The sequence below is a fragment of the Schistocerca americana genome, chromosome 1 (assembly GCF_021461395.2).
Source record: "Schistocerca americana isolate TAMUIC-IGC-003095 chromosome 1, iqSchAmer2.1, whole genome shotgun sequence".
In the NCBI taxonomy this organism is placed as follows: Eukaryota; Metazoa; Arthropoda; class Insecta; order Orthoptera; family Acrididae; genus Schistocerca; species Schistocerca americana.
The window spans coordinates 52,165,389-52,180,486 of NC_060119.1; positions in this window are offsets into that span (position 1 = coordinate 52,165,389).

Consider the following 15,098-nt stretch of genomic DNA (forward strand, 5'->3'; position numbering starts at 1 on the left):
AGCCACAATGCCGACTTAAATACAAGAGAACTGACACTGTAACTTTCTATGGATTGAAGCTCTACTGTGAGGCCAGTTTTAGATTCCGATGTTTCACTTCAGGTTTACTGTATACCTTGCACCTTCTTGTTGACGATGAAACACAGAAATTGCATCCGAATTTAATACAAAAGGCACAATGCCGACTTAAGTACAAGAGGACTGACACTCTGACTTTCTATGATTTGATCCTCTCCTGTGAGTCCAGTTTTAGATTCCGATGCTTCACTTCAGGTTTACTGTATCCCTTGGACCTTCTTATTGACGATGAAACACAGAAATTGCATCCGAATTTAATACAAAAGGCATAATGCTGACTTAAGTACAAGAGGACTGACACTCTAACTTTATATGATTTGAACCTCTCCTGTTAGTCTACTTTTAAATTCCGATGTTGCACTTCAGGTTTACTGTATCCCTTGGACCTTCTTATTGAAGATGAAACACAGAAAGTGCATCCGAATTTAATACAAAAGGCACAATGCCGACTTAAATACAAGAGTACTGACACTCCAACTTTCTATGATTTGAACCTCGCCTGTGAGTCCAGATTTAGATTCCGATACTTCACTTCAGGTTTACTGTATCCCTTGAACTTCTTATTGACGATGAAACGAAGAAATTGCATCCGAATTTAGTACAAAAGGCACAATGCCGACTTAATTACAAGAGGACTGACACTCTAAATTTCTAAAAAGTGAACCTCTCCTGTGAGTCCAGTTTTAGTTTCCGATGCTTCACTTCAGGTTTACTGTATCCCTTGGACCTTCTTAGTGACGATGAAACACAGAAATTGCACCCGAATTTAATACAAAAGGCACAATGCCGACCTAAGTACAAGAGGACTGACACTCTAACTGTCTATTATTTGAACCTCTCTGGGGAGTCCAGTTTTTAATTCCGATGCTTAACTTCAGGTCTACTGTATCCCTTGGACCTTCTTATTGACGATGAACCACAGAAATTGCATCCGAATTTAATACAAAACTCACAATGCCGACTTAAATACAAGGGGATTCACACTCAAAATTTCTATGATTTGAATCTCTCCTGTGAGTCCAGTTTTAGATTCCGATGCTTCACTTCAGGTTTACTGTATACCTTGGACTTTCTTATTGACGATGAAACACAGAAATTGCATACGAATTTAATACTAAAGGCACAATGCCGACTTAAGTAAAAGATGACTCACACTCTAACTTTCTATGATTTGAACCTCTCCTGTGAGTCCAGTTTTAGTTTCCGATGCTTTACTTCAGGTTAACTGTATCCCTTGGACCTTCTCATTGACGATGAAACACAGAAATTCCATCTGAATTAAATACAAAAGGCACATGCCGACTTAAGTACAAGAAGACTGACACTCTAACTTTCTGTGATTTGAACCCTTCCTGTGAGTCCAGTTTTAGCTTCCGATGCTTCACTTCAGGTTTACTGTATACCTTGGACCTTCTTTTGACGATGAAACACAGAAATTCCATCTGAATTTAATACAAAAGCCACAATGCCGACTTAAGTACAAGAGAACTGACACTGTAACTTTCTATGAATTGAAGCTCTCCTGTGAGGCCAGTTTTAGATTCCGATGTTTCACTTCAGGTTTACTGTATACCTTGCACCTTCTTGTTGACGATGAAACACAGAAATTGCATCGGAATTTAATACAAAAGGCACAATGCCGACTTAAGTACAAGAGGACTGACACTCTGACTTTCTATGATTTGAACCTCTCCTGTGAGTCCAGTTTTAGATTCCGATGCTTCACTTCAGGTTTACTGTATCCCTTGGACCTTCTTATTGACGATGAAACACAGAAATTGCATCCGAATTTAATACAAAAGGCACAATGCTGACTTAAGTACAAGAGGACTGACACTCTAACTTTATATGATTTGAACCTCTCCTGTTAGTCTACTTTTAAATTCCGATGCTGCACTTCAGGTTTACTGTATCCCTTGGACCTTCTTATTGAAGATGAAACACAGAAAGTGCATCCGAATTTAATACAAAAGGCACAATGCCGACTTAAGTACAAGAGTACTGACACTTTGAAACGAAGAAATTGCATCCGAATTTAATACAAAAGCACAATGCCGACTTAATTACAAGAGTACTGACACTCTATCTTTCTATGATTTGAACCTCTCCTGTGAGTCCAGTCTTAGATTCCGATGCATCACTTCAGGTTTACTGTATAACTCGGACCTTCTTATTGACGATGAAACACAGAAATTGCATCCGAAATTAATACAAAAGGCAAAATGCCGACTTTTGTACAAGAGGGCTGACACACTAACTTTCTATGGTTTGTACCTCTCCTGTGAGTCCAGTTTTAGATAACGAGGCTTCACTTCAGGTTTACTGTATACCTTGCACCTTGTTATTGACGATGAAACACAGAGTTTGCATCCGAATTTAATACAAAAGGCACAATGCCGACTTAAGTACAAGAGGAGTGACACTCGAACTTTCTATGTTTTTAACCTACCTGTGAGTCCAGTTTAAGATTCCGATGCTTCACTTCAGGTTTAATGTATCCCTTGGCCCTTCCAATTGACGATGAAACACAGAGTTTGCACCCGAATTTAATACAAAAGGCACAATACCGACTTAAGTACAAGAGGACTGACACTCTCACATTCTATGATTTGAACCTTTCCTGTGAGTCCAGTTTTAGAGTCCGATGCTCCACTTCAGGTTTACTGTATCACTTGGACCTTCTTATTGATGATGAATCTTAGAAATTGCATCCGAATTTAATACAAAAGGCACAATACCGACTTAAGTACAAGAGGACTGACACTCTCACTTTCTATGATTTGAACCTTTCGTGTGAGTCCAGTTTTAGATTCCGATGCTTCACTTCAGGTTTACTGTATACCTCGCACCTTCTTATTGACGATGAAACACAGAAATTGCATCGGAAATTAATGCAAAAGGCACAATGCCGACTTAAGTACTAGAGGACTGACACTCTAACTTTCTATTATTTGAACCGCTCCAGTGAGTCCAGTTTTAGATTCCCATGCTTCACTTCAGGTTTACTGTATCTCTTGACCCTTCATATTTACGATGAAACACAGAGTTTGCATCCGAATTTTTATACAAAAGGCACAGTGCCGACTACAGTACTAGAGGACTGACACCCTAACTTTCTATGATTTGAACCTCTCCTGTGAGTCCAGTTTTAGATTCCGATGCTTCACTTCAGGTTTACTGTATACCTTGCACCTACGTGTTGACCATGAAACACAGATATTGCATCCGAATGTAATACAAAAGGCACAATGCCGACTTAAGTACAAGAGGACTGACACTCTGACATTCTTTGAATGGAACCGCCATGTAAGTCCAGTTTTAGATTCCGATGCTTCACTTGAGGTTTACTGTATCCCTAGGACCTTCTCATTGCCGATGAAACACAGAAATTGCATCCGAAATTAATACAAAAGGCACAATGCCTACCTTAGTACAAGAGAAATCACACTCTCACTTTCTGTGATTTGAACCTGTCCTGTGAGTCCAGTTTTAGATTCCGATGCATCACTTCAGGTTTACTGTATCCCTTGGACCTTCTTATTGACGATGAAACACAGAGATTGCATCCGAATTTAATACAAAAGGCACAATGCCGACTTATGTACAAGAGGACTGACACTCTAACTTTCTATGATTTTAACCTCTCCTGTGAGTCCAGTCTTAGATTCCGATGCTTCACTTTAGGTTTACTGTATCACTTGGACCTTCTTATTGACGATGAAACACAGAAATTGCATCCGAATTTAATACAAATGGAACAACGCCAACTTAAGTACAAGATTACTCACACCCTAACTTTCTATGATTTAAACCTCTCCTGTGAGTCCACTTCTAGAATCCGATGCTTCACTTCAATCATACTGTATACCTTGGACCTTCTTATTGACGATGAAGCACAGAATTTGCATTTGAGTTAAATACAAAATGCACAATGCCGACATAAGTACAAGTGGACTGACGCTGTAACGTTATATGACTTGAACCTCTCGTGTGAGTCCAGTTTTAGATTCCGATGCTTCACTTCAGGTATACTGTATACCTTGGACCTTCTTATTGACGATGAAACACAGAAATTGCATCCGAACTTAATACAAGAGGCACAATGCCGACTTAAGTACAAGAGGACTGACAGTCTCACTTTTTATGATTTGAACTTCTCCTGTGAGTCCAGTTTTAGATTCCGATGCTTTACTTCATTTTTACTGTATACTTTGCACGTTCTTATTCACGATGAAACACTGAAATTGCATCCGAATTTAATACAAAAGGCACAATGCCGACTTAAATACTAGAGGACTCACACTCTAACTTTCTATGATTTGAACCTCTCCTGTGAGTCCAGTTTTAGTTTCCGGTGCTACACTTGAGGTTTACTGTGTACCATGGATCTTCTTATTGACGATGAAAAACAGAAATTGCATCATAATTTAATACAAAAGGCACAATGCCGACATAAGTACAAGAGGACTGACACTCTAACTTTCTATGATTTGAACCTCTCCTGTGAGTCCAGTTTCAGATTCCGATGTTTCACTTCAGGTATACTCTGTACCTTGGACCTTCTTATTGACGATTAAACACAGAAATTGCATCCGACTTTAATACAAAAGGCACAGTGCCAACTGAAGTACAAGATGACTCACACTCTAGCTTTCTATGATTTAAACCTCTCCTGTGAGTCCAGTTTTAGATTGCGATGCTTCGCTTCAGATTTACTTTATACCTTGGACCTTCTTATTGATGATATAGCACAGAGATTGCATCCGAATGTAATACAAAAGGCACAATGCCGTCTTAAGTACAAGAGAACTGACACTCTAACTTTCTATGATTTGAACCTCTCCTGTGAGTCCAGTCTTTGATTCCGATGCTTCACTTCAGGTTTACTGTATACCTTGGGCCTTCTTACTGACGATGAAACACAGAAATTGCATCCGAATTAAATACAAAAGGCACACTGCCGACTTAAGTACAAGAGGACTGACACTCTAAATTTCTATGATTTGAACCTCTCCTTTGAGTCCAGTTTTAGATTCCGATACATCACTTCAGGTATACTGTATACCATGCACCTTCTTATTGACGATGAAACATAGATATTGCATCCGAATGTAATACAAAAGGCACAATGCCGACTTAAGTACAAGAGGACTGACACCCTGACTTTCTTCGATTTGAACGTAACTGTGAGTCCAGTTTTAGACTCCGATGCTTCACTTCTGGTTTACTGTATCCCTTGGACCTTCTTATTGACGAAGAAACTCAGAAATTGCATCCGAATTTAAAAAAAGGCACAATACCGACTTAAGTACAAGAGGAGAGTCACTATAACTCTCCATGATTTGAACCTCTGCTGTGAGTCTAGTTTTAGATTCCGATGCTTCACTTCAGGTTTACTGTATCCCTTGGACCTTCTCATTGACGATGAAACACAGAAATTGGATCCGAATTTAATACAAAAGGCACAATGCCGACATAAGTACAAAAGGATTCACAAACTAACTTCCTTTGATTTGAACCACTCCTGTGAGTCCAGTTTTAGATTCCGATGGTTCACTTCAGGTTTACTGTATACCTTGGACCTTCTTATTGACGATGAAACAAAGAAATTGCATCCGAATTTAATACAAAAGCCACAATGCCGACTTAAATACTAGAGGACTGACACTCTAACTTTCGATGATTTGAACCTCTCCTGTGAGTCCAATTTTAGGTTCCGGTGCTACACTTGAGGTTTACTGTGTACCATGGATCTTCTTATTGACGATGAAAAACAGAAATTGCATCATAATTTAATACAAAAGGCACAATGCCGACATAAGTGCAAGAGGACTGACACTCTAACTTTCTATGATTTGAACCTCTCCTGTGAGTCCAGTTTTAGATTCCGATGTTTCACTTCAGGTTTAGTCTGTACCTGGGACCTTCTTATTGACGATTAAACACAGAAATTGCATCCGACTTTAATACAAAAGGCACAATGCCAACTTAAGTACAAGATGACTCACACGCTAGCTTTCTATGATTTAAACCTCTCCTGTGAGTCCAGTTTTAGATTGCGATGCTTCGCTTCAGACTTACTTTATACCTTGGACTTTCTTATTGATGATATAGCACAGAAATTGCATCCGAATGTAATACAAAAGGCACAATGCCGACTTAAGTACAAGAGGACTGACACTCTAATTTTCTATGATTTGAACCTCTCCTGTGAGTCCGGTTTTTGATTCCGATGCTTCACTTCAGGTTTACTGTATACCTTGGGCCTTCTTATTGACGATGAAACACAGAATTTGCATCCGAATTAAATACAAAAGGCACACTGCCGACTTAAGTACAAGAGGACTGACACTCTAAATTTCTATGATTTGAACCTCTCCTTTGAGTCCAGTTTTAGATTCCTATACATCACTTCAGGTTTACTGTATCCATGCACCTTCTTATTGACGATGAAACATAGATATTGCATCCGAATGTAATACAAAAGGCACAATGCCGACTTAAGTACAAGAGGACTGACACCCTGACTTTCTTTGATTTGAACCTCCCTGTGAGTCCAGTTTTAGACTCCGATGCTTCACTTCTGGTTTACTGTATCCCTTGGACCTTCTTATTGACGAAGAAACTCAGAAATTGCATCCGAATTTAAAAAAAGGCATAATACCGACTTAAGTACAAGAGGATTGATACCTTAACTCTCTATGATTTGAACCTCTCCTGTGAGTCCAGTTTTAGATTCCGATTCTTCGCTTTAGGTTTACTGTATCCTTTGGACCTTCTTGTTGACGATGAAACAATAAAAATTTCATCCGAATTTAACGGGAAAAGCACAATGCCAACTTAAGTACAAGAGGACTGACACTCTAACTTTCTATGATTTGAACCTCTCCTGTGAGACCAGTTTTAGATTCCGATGCTTCACTTCTGGTTTACTATATACATAGCACCTTCTTATTGACGATGAAACACAGAAATTGCATCCGAATTTACTACTAAAGGCACAATGCCGACTTAAGTACAAGAGGACTGACACTCACACTTTCTATGATTTGAACCTCTACAGTGAGTCCAGTTTTAGATTCCCATGCTTCACTTCAGGTTTACTGTATCTCTTGACCCTTCATATTGACGATGAAACACAGAGTTTGCATCCGAATTTTTATACAAAAGGCACAGTGCCGACTACAATACTAGAGGACTGACACCCTAACTTTCTATGATTTGAACCTCTCCTGTGAGTCCAGTTTTAGATTCCGATGCTTCACTTTAGGTTTACTGTATACCTTGCACCTTCGTGTTGACCCTGAAACACAGATATTGCATCCGAATGTAATACAAAAGGCACAATGCCGACTTAAGTACAAGAGGACTGACACTCTGACATTCTTTGAATGGAACCGCCATGTAAGTCCAGTTTTAGATTCCGATGCTTCACTTGAGGTTTACTGTATGCCTAGGACCTTCTCATTGCCGATGAAACACAGAAATTGCATCCGAAATTAATACAAAAGGCACAATGCCTACCTTAGTACAAGAGAAATCACACTCTCACTTTCTGTGATTTGAACCTGTCCTGTGAGTCCAGTTTTAGATTCCGATGCATCACTTCAGGTTTACTGTATCCCTTGGACCTTCTTATTGACGATGAAACACAGAGATTGCATCCGAATTTAATACAAAAGGCACAATGCCGACTTATGTACAAGAGGACTGACACTCTAACTTTCTATGATTTTAACCTCTCCTGTGAGTCCAGACTTAGATTCCGATGCTTCACTCCAGGTTTACTGTATCACTTGGACCATCTTATTGACGATGAAACACAGAAATTGCATCCGAATTTAATACAAAAGGCACAGTGCCGACTTAAGAACAAGAGGACTCACACCCTAACTTTCAATGATTTGAACCTCTCCTGTGAGTCCAGTTTTAGATTCCGATGGTTCACTTCAGGTTTACTGTATACGTTGGACCTTCCTTTTGACGATGAAACACAGAAATTGCATCCGAAGTTAATACAAAAGGCCCAATGCCGACATAAGTACAAGAGGACTGACCCTCTAACTATCTAATATTTGAACAGCTCCTGTGAGTCCTCCGATGCTTCACTTAAGGTATACTGTATTTCTTGGACCTTGTTATTGACGAGGAAACACAGAAATTGCATCCGAATTTAATACAAATGGAACAACGCCAACTTAAGTACAAGAGGACTCACACCCTAACTTTCTATGATTTAAACCTCTCCTGTTAGTCCACTTCTAGAATCCGATGCTTCACTTCAATCATACTGTATACCTTGGACCTTCTTATTGACGATGAAGCACAGAATTTGCATCCGAGTTAAATACAAAATCCACAATGCCGACATAAGTACAAGTGGATTGACGCTGTAACGTTATATGACTTGAACCTCTCGTGTGAGTCCAGTTTTAGATTCCGATGCTTCACTTCAGGTATACTGTATACCTTGGACCTTCTTATTGACGATGAAACACAGAAATTGCATCCGAATTTAATACAAAAGGTACAATGCCGACTTAAGTACAAGAGGACTGACAGTCTCACATTTTATGATTTGAACTTCTCCTGTGAGTCCAGTTTTAGATTCCGATGCTTTACTTCATTTTTACTGTATACTTTGCACGTTCTTATTCACGATGAAACACTGAAATTGCATTCGAATTTAATACAAAAGGCACAATGCCGACTTAAATACTAGAGGACTCACACTCTAACTTTCTATGATTTGAACCTCTCCTGTGAGTCCAGTTTTAGTTTCCGGTGCTACACTTGAGGTTTACTGTGTACCATGGATCTTCTTATTGACGATGAAAAACAGAAATTGCATCATAATTTAATACAAAAGGCACAATGCCGACATAAGTACAAGAGGACTGACACTCTAACTTTCTATGATTTGAACCTCTCCTGTGAGTCCAGTTTTAGATTCCGATGTTTCACTTCAGGTATACTCTGTACCTTGGACCTTCTTATTGACGATTAAACACAGAAATTGCATCCGACTTTAATACAAAAGGCACAATGCCAACTTAAGTACAAGATGACTCACACTCTAGCTTTCTATGATTTAAACCTCTCCTGTGAGTCCAGTTTTAGATTGCGATGCTTCGCTTCAGATTTACTTTATACCTTGGACCTTCTTATTGATGATATAGCACAGAAATTGCATCCGAATGTAATACAAAGGGCACAATGCCGACTTAAGTACAAGAGGACTGACACTCTAACTTTCTATGCTTTGGACCTCTACTGTGAGTCCAGTTTTAGATTCCAATGCTTCACTTCAGGTTTACTGTATCCCTTAGACCTTCTTATTGACGATGAAACACAGAAATTGCATCCGAATTTAATACAAATGGAACAATGCCAACTTAAGTACAAGAGGACTGACACTCTAACTTTCTATGATTTCAACCTCTCCTGTGAGTCCAGGTTAAGATTCCGATGCTTCATTTCAGGTTTACTGTATCCCTGGGACCTTCTTATTGACGATGAAACAGAGAAATTGCATCCGAATTTAATACAAAAGGCACACTACCGACTTAAGCACAAGAGGACTGACACTCACACTTTCTATGATTTGAACCTCTACAGTGAGTCCAGTTTTAGATTCCCATGCTTCACTTCAGGTTTACTGTATCTCTTGACCCTTCATATTGACGATGAAACACAGAGTTTGCATCCGAATTTTTATACAAAAGGCACAGTGCCGACTACAATACTAGAGGACTGACACCCTAACTTTCTATGATTTGAACCTCTCCTGTGAGTCCAGTTTTAGATTCCGATGCTTCACTTTAGGTTTACTGTATACCTTGCACCTTCGTGTTGACCCTGAAACACAGATATTGCATCCGAATGTAATACAAAAGGCACAATGCCGACTTAAGTACAAGAGGACTGACACTCTGACATTCTTTGAATGGAACCGCCATGTAAGTCCAGTTTTAGATTCCGATGCTTCACTTGAGGTTTACTGTATGCCTAGGACCTTCTCATTGCCGATGAAACACAGAAATTGCATCCGAAATTAATACAAAAGGCACAATGCCTACCTTAGTACAAGAGAAATCACACTCTCACTTTCTGTGATTTGAACCTGTCCTGTGAGTCCAGTTTTAGATTCCGATGCATCACTTCAGGTTTACTGTATCCCTTGGACCTTCTTATTGACGATGAAACACAGAGATTGCATCCGAATTTAATACAAAAGGCACAATGCCGACTTATGTACAAGAGGACTGACACTCTAACTTTCTATGATTTTAACCTCTCCTGTGAGTCCAGACTTAGATTCCGATGCTTCACTCCAGGTTTACTGTATCACTTGGACCATCTTATTGACGATGAAACACAGAAATTGCATCCGAATTTAATACAAAAGGCACAGTGCCGACTTAAGAACAAGAGGACTCACACCCTAACTTTCAATGATTTGAACCTCTCCTGTGAGTCCAGTTTTAGATTCCGATGGTTCACTTCAGGTTTACTGTATACGTTGGACCTTCCTTTTGACGATGAAACACAGAAATTGCATCCGAAGTTAATACAAAAGGCCCAATGCCGACATAAGTACAAGAGGACTGACCCTCTAACTATCTAATATTTGAACAGCTCCTGTGAGTCCTCCGATGCTTCACTTAAGGTATACTGTATTTCTTGGACCTTGTTATTGACGAGGAAACACAGAAATTGCATCCGAATTTAATACAAATGGAACAACGCCAACTTAAGTACAAGAGGACTCACACCCTAACTTTCTATGATTTAAACCTCTCCTGTTAGTCCACTTCTAGAATCCGATGCTTCACTTCAATCATACTGTATACCTTGGACCTTCTTATTGACGATGAAGCACAGAATTTGCATCCGAGTTAAATACAAAATCCACAATGCCGACATAAGTACAAGTGGATTGACGCTGTAACGTTATATGACTTGAACCTCTCGTGTGAGTCCAGTTTTAGATTCCGATGCTTCACTTCAGGTATACTGTATACCTTGGACCTTCTTATTGACGATGAAACACAGAAATTGCATCCGAATTTAATACAAAAGGTACAATGCCGACTTAAGTACAAGAGGACTGACAGTCTCACATTTTATGATTTGAACTTCTCCTGTGAGTCCAGTTTTAGATTCCGATGCTTTACTTCATTTTTACTGTATACTTTGCACGTTCTTATTCACGATGAAACACTGAAATTGCATTCGAATTTAATACAAAAGGCACAATGCCGACTTAAATACTAGAGGACTCACACTCTAACTTTCTATGATTTGAACCTCTCCTGTGAGTCCAGTTTTAGTTTCCGGTGCTACACTTGAGGTTTACTGTGTACCATGGATCTTCTTATTGACGATGAAAAACAGAAATTGCATCATAATTTAATACAAAAGGCACAATGCCGACATAAGTACAAGAGGACTGACACTCTAACTTTCTATGATTTGAACCTCTCCTGTGAGTCCAGTTTTAGATTCCGATGTTTCACTTCAGGTATACTCTGTACCTTGGACCTTCTTATTGACGATTAAACACAGAAATTGCATCCGACTTTAATACAAAAGGCACAATGCCAACTTAAGTACAAGATGACTCACACTCTAGCTTTCTATGATTTAAACCTCTCCTGTGAGTCCAGTTTTAGATTGCGATGCTTCGCTTCAGATTTACTTTATACCTTGGACCTTCTTATTGATGATATAGCACAGAAATTGCATCCGAATGTAATACAAAGGGCACAATGCCGACTTAAGTACAAGAGGACTGACACTCTAACTTTCTATGCTTTGGACCTCTACTGTGAGTCCAGTTTTAGATTCCAATGCTTCACTTCAGGTTTACTGTATCCCTTAGACCTTCTTATTGACGATGAAACACAGAAATTGCATCCGAATTTAATACAAATGGAACAATGCCAACTTAAGTACAAGAGGACTGACACTCTAACTTTCTATGATTTCAACCTCTCCTGTGAGTCCAGGTTAAGATTCCGATGCTTCATTTCAGGTTTACTGTATCCCTGGGACCTTCTTATTGACGATGAAACAGAGAAATTGCATCCGAATTTAATACAAAAGGCACACTACCGACTTAAGCACAAGAGGAGTGACACCCTATCTCTCTATGATTTGAACCTCTCCTGTGAGTCTAGTTTTAGATTCCGATGCTTCACTTCAGGTCTACTGTATCCCTTGGACCTTCTTATTGACGATGAAACACAGAGATTGCATCCGAATTTAGTATAAATGGCACAACGCCGACTTAAGTACAAGAGGACTGACACTCTAACGTTATATGACTTGACCTCACCTGTGAGTCCAGTTTTAGATTCCGATGCTTCACTTCAGGTTTACTGTGTCCCTTGGACCTTTTTATTGACGTTGAAACCCAGAAATTGCATTCGAATTTAATACAAAATTCACAATGCCGACTTAAGTACAAGAGGACTGACACTCTAACTTTCTTTGATTTGAACCTCCCTGTGAGTCCACTTTTAGATTCCGATGCTTCACTTCAGGTTTACTGTATCTCTTGGACATTCTTATTGACGATGAAACACAGAAATTGCATCCGAATTTAATACAAAAGGCACAATACCGACTTAAGTACAAGAGGATAGACACCCTAACTCTCTATGATTTGAACCCCTCCTGTGAGTCCAGTTTTAGATTCCGATGCTTCACTTTAGGTTTACTGTATCCTTTGGACATTCTTATTGACGATGATACACAGAAATTGCATCCGAACTTAATATGAAAGGCACAATGCAAACTTAAGTACAGGAGGACTGACACTCTAACTTTCTATGATTTTAACCTCTCCTGTGAGTCGACTTTTAGATTCCGATGCTTCACTTCAGGTTTACTGTATCTCTTGGACCTTCTTATTGACGATGAAACACAGAAATTGCATCCGAATTTAATACAAAAGGCCCAATGCTGACTTAAGTACAAGACGACTGACACTCTCACTTATTATGATTTGAACCTCTCCAGTGAGTCGAGTTTTAGATTCCGATGCTTCACTTCAGGTTTACTGTATCCCTTGGACCTTCTTATTGACGATGAAACACAGAAATTGCATCCGAATTTAATACAAATGGAACAATGCCAACTTAAGTACAAGAGGACTGACACTCTAACTTTCTATGATTTGAACCTCTCCTGTGAGTCCGGTTTTAGATTCCGATGCTTCACTTCAGGTTTACTGTGTCCCTTGGACCTTCTTATTGACGATGAAACACAGAAATTGCATCCGAGTTAAATACAAGAGGCACAATGCCGACATAAGTACAAGCGGACTGACACTCTAACGTTATATGACTTGAACCTCTCCTGTGAGTCCAGTTTTAGATTCCGATGCTTCACTTCAGGTTTACTGCATACCTTGCACCTTCGTGTTGACCATGAAACACAGATATTGCTTCCAAATGTAATCCAAAAGGCACAATGCCGACTTAAGTACAAGAGGACTGACACTCTGACTTTCTTTGATTTGAACCGCCTGTGAATCGAGTTTTAGATTCCGATGCTTCACTTCAGGTTTACTGTATCCCTTGGACCTTCCTATTGACGATGAAACACAGAAATTGCACCCGAAATTAATACAAAAGGCACACAACTGAGATAAGTACAAGAGGAGTGACACTCTATCTCACTATGATTTGAACCTCTCCTGTGAGTCTAGTTTTAGATTCCGATGCATCACTTCAGGTTTACTGTATCCCTTGGACCTTCTTATTGACGATGAAACACAGAAATTGCATCCAAATTTAATACAAAAGGCACAATGCCGACTTAAGTACATGAGGACTGACACTCTAACTTTCTATGATTTGAACCCCTCCTGTGAGTCCAGTTTTAGATTCCGATGCTTCACTTCAGGTTTACTGTATCCCTTGGACCTTCTTATTTACGATGAAACAGAGAAATTGCATCCGAATTTAATACAAAAGGCACACTACCGACTTAAGCACAAGAGGAGTGACTCTCTAACTCTCTATGATTTGAACCTCTCCTGTGAGTCTAGTTTTAGATTCCGATGCTTCACTTCAGGTCTACTGTATCACTTGGACCTTCTTATTGACGATGAAACACAGAGATTGCATCCGAATGTAATATAAAAACCACAATGCCGACTTAAGTACAAGAGGACTGACACTCTAACGTTATATGACTTGACCTCACCTGTGAGTCCAGTTTTAGATTCCGATGCTTCACTTCAGGTTTACTGTGCCCCCTTGGACCTTCTTATTGACGATGAAACACAGAAATTGCATCCGAATTTAATACAAAAGGCACAATGCCGACTTAAGTACACGAGGACTGACACCCTAAATTTCCTTGATTTCAACCTCCCTGTGAGTCCAGTTTTAGATTCCGATGCTTCACTTCAGGTTTACTGTATCCCTTGGACCATCTTATTGACGATGAAACACAGAAATTGCATCCGAATTTAATACTAAAGGCACAATACCGACTTAAGTACAAGAGGACTGACACCCTAACTTTCCTTGATTTCAACCTCCCTGTGAGTCCAGTTTTAGATTCCGATGCTTCACTTCAGGTTTACTGTATGCCTTGGACCTTCTTATTGACGATGAAACACAGAGTTAGCATCCGAACTAAATACAAAATGCACAATGCCGACTTAAGTACAAGATAACTGACACTCTGACTTTCTATGATTTGAACCTCTAATGTGAGTCCAGTTTTAGATTCCGATGCGTCACTTCAGGTTTACTGTATCCCTTAAACCTTCTCATTGACGATGAAAGACAGAAATTGCATCCGAATTTAATACAAAAGGCACAATGCCGACTTATGTACAAGAGGACTCACACTCTCACTTTCTATGATCTGAACCTGTCCTGTGAGTCCAGTTTTAGATTCCGATGCATCACTTCAGGTTTACTGTATCCCTTGGACCTTCTTATTGACGATGAAACACAGAATTTGCATCCGAATTTAATACAAAAGGCACAATACCG